The sequence below is a fragment of the Drosophila montana genome, unplaced genomic scaffold (assembly GCF_035044405.1).
Source record: "Drosophila montana isolate Dmon_TW-CO22-7 unplaced genomic scaffold, ASM3504440v1 contig_2388_1, whole genome shotgun sequence".
In the NCBI taxonomy this organism is placed as follows: domain Eukaryota; kingdom Metazoa; phylum Arthropoda; class Insecta; order Diptera; family Drosophilidae; genus Drosophila; species Drosophila montana.
Window position 1 is genome coordinate 1 of NW_026997270.1, and position 6,635 is coordinate 6,635.

Below are 6,635 nucleotides of genomic sequence, written 5' to 3' on the forward strand. Positions count from 1 at the left end.
CCTGCTAGTGTATTTTTGCTAAGCTGTTTGGTCAAAAGTCACGCAGGCTGTACTTTTGATTACAAACGTGTACCGATCAGCAAACTTTCAAAGGTGATACTCACTATAGGCTCAATAAGTGTACAGGTACATAAATGTTCAGGCCATACGTGAAACATGTAGCTATTAATATTTTAAACCTAATCAATTTCAGTGTATATTATACTGTACACTTGTCATTGACGGTGGATTTTTGGGTAGTATAGCATCGGGGCTGCTAACTGATTTTCGGCTCCTAGTAGATGGGAGAGTATAGTTTGAGTCAAGCGGGCCATCCTAAAGCTTTTTTAAATCGGTAATAAGCTTTTAGAGTAATGCTCAAAACAACGCTAAACAATCGAGAAACAATGTTTTTTTTTTATTAAGGGGGATATATTGAATTGCATTGTGCGAAATTTTTCCATGCCAAGGAGTGTCGGCCACCCTGTTCAGGGTCGCATCGAAGGTGGTCGAGGGCGGGATCAGCATGGCTCTGATATAAGAGACTCGGTTGATTGGCGGCCAAGTCCATGGATTAAGCTGTAGCTCATATTAGCTATCATATTGGGCGCCTCGCTTTGCAATTCGCATGCATGGGAACACTTCCACTAAACAACTTTATCTGCAGTCGTGTCAGATTACATTCCAACTGCATCTAAGACGTAACCGTAATTCAGATCCAGCGACATTTCGACTTCTGCAAGCAGATGAAGAAACAGCTTGTCATCGGGTGCGATGCAAACGCACAACATCCGGTATCGAACAGCAGTGATGTTAGCGAAAGAAGTATATTTTGTGAGGTCATTTGCTTATCTCTATCGTAGAAAGCGTGCCCTCCTTTATAAGTGACATCAGCTATAATGTTATTTTTCGGTTCTTATCCTGTTGTCAACCCAAAGGTCGCACCTGTTACTCATTGGGGTAAACATTTACTCAAGGAAAACAAATAACAGCTTCTAAATCTGCTTCAAAATCTGAAGCAGCTCGCTCTACAAGCCAAAAAGTAAGAGGCTCTAGTCGGGAGTTCCCGACTAGGGGATATCTTAAACTCTCTTCTACCAACACGCGGTACGAACTCGTTTGCTTTAGCAATAACAAAATAAAATTAAAAAAAAATACAAAAAAAAATAAAGTCACCATGTCAAGTTTGGTGACTGTAGCTTTTAAAACCTAAGGCGTTTGCTCAAAAAACAGGATTTCAATGTCGATTTCCATCGATTGCTTGGAAAAAGGACAAATTATTGACTATCGCAACCTACGATAAAAGTTTTTAAGGCTTCAAGTCTATAGCTTGTATAGAATCTATCGACTCGTTTAAAAGGACAGACGGACATGGCTAGATCGACTCAGGTGACTGCGAGCAGTAATTTTGGGAAGCAATTAAAAGCATGTTGAGTTGAGCTTATAAGACGGCAATTATACAGGGTAGTGGTCCTAGATCTTAACCACCCGCAAATCGGGTTGCACATACTAGGCCGGGCAGAACTACAATATATTTCATTTAAGCCCAAGAAAACAAATTGGGATCTTATTAGCTCAACGGCGATCAGATCTATCCGGTCCTTTGCAATACATCAACCCACATAAAGCGATTATTGTTCCTTTCCAATATATACCAATGTATTTTTGAAATTCAGCCGGCTGTCAATCACAAATCATTGTATCCGATAGCATTTATGAAGGCTTGCCTGTACCCTATTTTGGAAATATGCCAATGAACCCACAAAAGATACTCCGTTCGTCCACATCAATGATCACTGGCCCTATACTTGGAGATATGCGTTTGCATTGCACCCGAAGACAAGCTGCTTATTCTTCTGCTTGCAGAAGTCGACGAGCCACTGGATCTCAATCAGCAACACGCCATCGGAGCCTCTTGGAAAGTAGGCACACGTCAATACCACTTGCCGAACACCGTGTATTGTCTCAGCTTCGGTGACTCAAGCAACTGAGATACTGCAGATAAAGTAGTTTAGCAGAGTGAGGCACCCAATACGTTAGGTCATATATCAGCTTATATGAGCCGCAGCTTAATTCATTAACATGGTCATCAATCAAGCACGGCTCTTGGATCAGAGCCATGCTGATTCTGGCTTTGGATACGACTCTGTACAGAGAGGCTGACAGCCTTTTGGTATGATGCAGGTTCGCCTGTGGCACCATAATCATGCCCATATTTGGTCGACTGTTGGATGAGTCAAGAGATTTTCCTGTCGGGAAAGAGCAGCGTAACAATTCAACCTCATTTGAGTTCACACTGGATGTTTCATTACGGTCAACAACCCTGATTTCGGTTTCGAAGTCTGGGGAAAACACATCAAACATTAGTTCTCGAATAAGATTGTTGCTAGCGAAGTGTATTATCCAACCCTCCACACAAGGGGGTTGGTGACCTGTCCAGGTCCTCCTTTACAGATGCGTCAGAAACTGCAGCACTTGGGCGGCTTTTGAGACCCATCACGCTCCTGCTAAGTCGCACACGTCGTTGCTCATTTACCCCGGAACGTCTTGAACTGGAAGGCAGCAGATCTCCAAGAACGCAAAACCCTTAGCGAGCAACGCTTATATTCGGGACATTTTTTCAAATTATTTTTTACTCCAGACTACAATAGGTCAGCATTCTTAGTAGGAAAATATCCTTACCAAAAGTCTGCTTCTAACCATCTTTGTGTGGATAGTGAGTGCGCCAAGCCAATCTAACTGGAAGAAGTCCTGTTGTCAGCCTTTCTTTACACTATGAGAAACGTATTCTTGAATATCACCAATATTTATATTCTGATTTTTATTAAATCCTCACCGTATGAGCGATTTGCGCAGGTCTCTAGCTTTGAAACGAAGTTTTTACCATTTTTGGGGGGAATATGTAAAAATATGCACACCAAGTTTTGTGTATCTAGCTCTTAAAATTTTTAAAGTATTTTGCCGTTTTTTTTTTTTGCAGTGCAAAGGAGACGTAGGGTGGCTGAACACGCAGGCACAAAGCCACAGTACGCAGAGCCCACTTAGACTCCACAACGGTATTTAATAAGTCCCGAGAATAGGAAAAGCCTCCGTTGGGAGGACAAGGGCTAGATAACATCGCTGCCAGCACTGGCACCGAGGCAATCGCTGAGCTCGAGATCAAAGGCGAACCCGAGTACGACTGCACAACATCAGATTTTAAGGGGTATGTCTTAGAAGTCCACGAGTCTTGCTCGGGCCAATAAAAGACTCGGTAATAAGCTAACCTATTTATGCGAAGATGCAAGGCTTAAAGCCGATCAGGGGACAATAAACCTAAATTAACAGAGGGGGAGGGTGTCCACAAGGTGAATCTAAAGTAGGCCATTTTTGTGTTTTTATTTATCATTTGTTATTAATGTATGCACCATTTGTTAAGATTTAAGACAACGTAGAGTTCTAGGCGCTAGTGATTTAAAACAGATTAAAATAACTGAGGGCCAATTGATAGAGTCAAACAATAGACAGTCCTGTTATCAAGAAATAGAATGTTGACAAGCCAGATCGAACATTTAATGTTCACTATCACCTTGCCATATCAGGTCATTTTGGACCATGAAGATTCAAGATCCGTTTTGGTTGATCAGTCCATAGAAGCCGCTATCACAAGCATTTAAGAGGTATTTACTATTAAAGTTTTACAATCCAGTGAATTAATTCGCCTTATTATTAAATTCCCTAAGATCAAGTCTTCCTGCAAAAGACACCATCTTCCCAGTAGCGCACAACGGCAACATCGTGGCCGCGTGCGAATCTGAGATAGTTGCGTTCACAAAAATTCTGTGTGCTAAAGGCCGATGACTCATACGCCCAAAGATTATATGCTGGAGATATTGCCAAATCTGGACCCAATGACGATAGTAGACGATGATGCCGTAATAATAAACGACCGCCTGGTGAAGGTGAGCACCGACATACGGCCCAGACAAGGATATAGTCGGTATCCAACTTGTGAGTTTCGACCGCATCGCCATTATCAACGGTATAAAATACGTTAATAGGAACAACGTACAGAGTCGGGGTAGTGGCGTCTTCTGAATCTACCTTTCCTGCAACATCTTTTATGCACCATTTGTTAAGATTTAAGACAACGTAGAGTTCTAGGCGCTAGTGATTTAGAACAGATTAAAATAACTGAGGGCCAATTGATAGAGTCAAATAATAGACAGTCCTATTATCAAGAAATAGAATGTTGATAAGCCAGATCCAACATTTAAGGTTCACTATCACCTTGCCATATCAGGTCATTTTGGACCATGAAGATTCGAGATCCGTTTTGGTTGATCAGTCCATAGAAGCCGCTATCACAAGCATTTTAGAAGTATTTACTGTTAAAGTTATAGAATCCAGTGAATTAATTCGCTTTATTATTTAATTCCCTAAGATCAAGTCTTCTTGCAAAAGTCGCCATCTTCCCAGTAGCGCACAGCGGCAAAATGCTGCAGTTATCTAACAACATCGTTTCCGAGTGCGCTAGCGGCCGATGACTCATACGCCCAAAGATTAAATGCGGGAGATATTGCCAAATCTGGACCCAATGACGATAGTCGACGATGATGCCGTAATAATAAACGACCGCTTGGTGAAAGTGAGCGCCGACTTATGGCCCAGAGAAGGATGTAGTCGGTACCCAACTTGTGAGCTTCGACATCATTACCTACAGAGTCAGAGAATAGGCGTCTTCTGAATCTACCATTCCTGCAACATCTGGCGCTTAAAAGGGAACTCAAGGCCAACGCGTTTACGAAGTCCGTATCGTAAGGAGTAATTCGCTTAAAAGCTTCCTTATATTTAGTTCTTACATGGCATTAATAACAGCCGGTTATTCCCAATAAATAATTTATCAGAATCACGTTATCATCTTACTGTCGCGGCCGTTGAAAACACTAAAAATTAAAGGAAAATAACCTTTTTTAATATAGATTTTTGATTTTGATTGATTTTATACCACGTGATGTGGTTCTTAACCATTATTTTGATTTTTTGACATATATGCTTGGCAAGTGCAAATAAATGTTGGTGACCAATTTTCATTCCATCGTCTGGTTTCTGAAGATTTTCATTGAAGGTGTTTCTTTACATAGGTAGCAGAAGGAGTCAGGATTGTACTTGCACGAATAGGGTAGCACCAGGTTACTCCTCTTATGTAGTATATTTTAGGCTAGCTGGTAATCCGATGAATTTCAGAAATAGGTGAGCCGTTAAATACCAATACTCAAAATTGCAGGGGGCGTTAAATGTCGCTATAACCTTTATCTGTCTCAAAAAGAAAGCCCTTGATGTTCTGTTTGGTCAAAAGTCACACAGGTATTACTTTAGGTTGAAAACATCTGCCGATCAGCAAACTTTCACAGGTGATACTCACTATGGCTGAATTGGTATACTGGTACACAATGGGCAGGCCCATACGTAAAACAGGTAGTTTTTGATAATATCGGAGCCATATCAGATATTGGTACCTGCTAAAAATTTCATCAGACTGGAAAAACATCCATATAGTTGAGGTCTTGGCTAAATTATCTGGTCGCCGAACCGCTACTAGTAGGTGTGGATCAGTAATTCGTAGATTGGCGAACCTAACACATTTCAGCGTTTATTATTTTGTGCACTTGAAATTAACGGTACACTTCACGGTAGCATAGCTATAATCCCCACATGTAATCAACCATAGTTTTCTGAATCCTGATAACGTCGAACCATAGATGCCTTCATTTTTAAAAAAAAAAAAATAAAAAGATGAATGGTTTTGTACTTTGTTGAATCTGTAGTCGTATTCTCGTGCGATGAAAACTATTTCTCCCGTTTTTGTACTTTTAGGATCGATTTCGCAGGCAGCTCACAGCCACGAGCACTTAATTGCTTAAATGCACTTAACTATTTTTCCAAATATTGTATTGACAATTGGAAAGTATAGTTTAAAAGAAAAAAATACAAGTGTTTTTTAAAGAAGAAAAGATTTTACTCATTTTATCTCTATATATAATACTGTTTATCCTGACTGAATGGTGATCAACGCACAGCGCAAACCATAAGAGCTAGCAAGTTAAAATTTGTTCACTGTAGTTACCTTATGCGATGAAGGTGCACGTTAAGACGGGGTTTCGGGAAATTCCACCCGTAAGTGTGGAAAAATCGCGATAAATTTTTGTATGAAACTTTTTTGTTTATCATCTGATCGGCCTCCAACTCATTTTCAAAGATCTTTATTCAAATTCATTTGAGGGGTGTTTCGCGCTTTTCGAGAAATTCATTCATCCCTGGTGGAAATAGGGGTCAAAGATTTGGTGGGTGACGTTTCGCGCTCAAAATCGTTTCCAAAAATCTCTATGAAAAATCATTTGAGACGTGTTTCACACTTTTCGCGGTATCCAAGACTCCTCGGCAGAAATGCGAATTATAGATTTGTTGGGCTAAGTTTTAAGTTTTGTCCTATTTGAGTCAAACATATTTTCAATGCTCTACATAATAACTTAAGGAATATGTGTTTCAGCGATTTGGGAAGTTTTACCCGCAACAGTGGTGAATTGGCGGAAAACGATTGTATGAAAGTTATTTGCTTAACGCCCGGTTTATACCTGCTAGTGTATTTTTGCTTAGTTGTTTGGTCAAAAGTCACA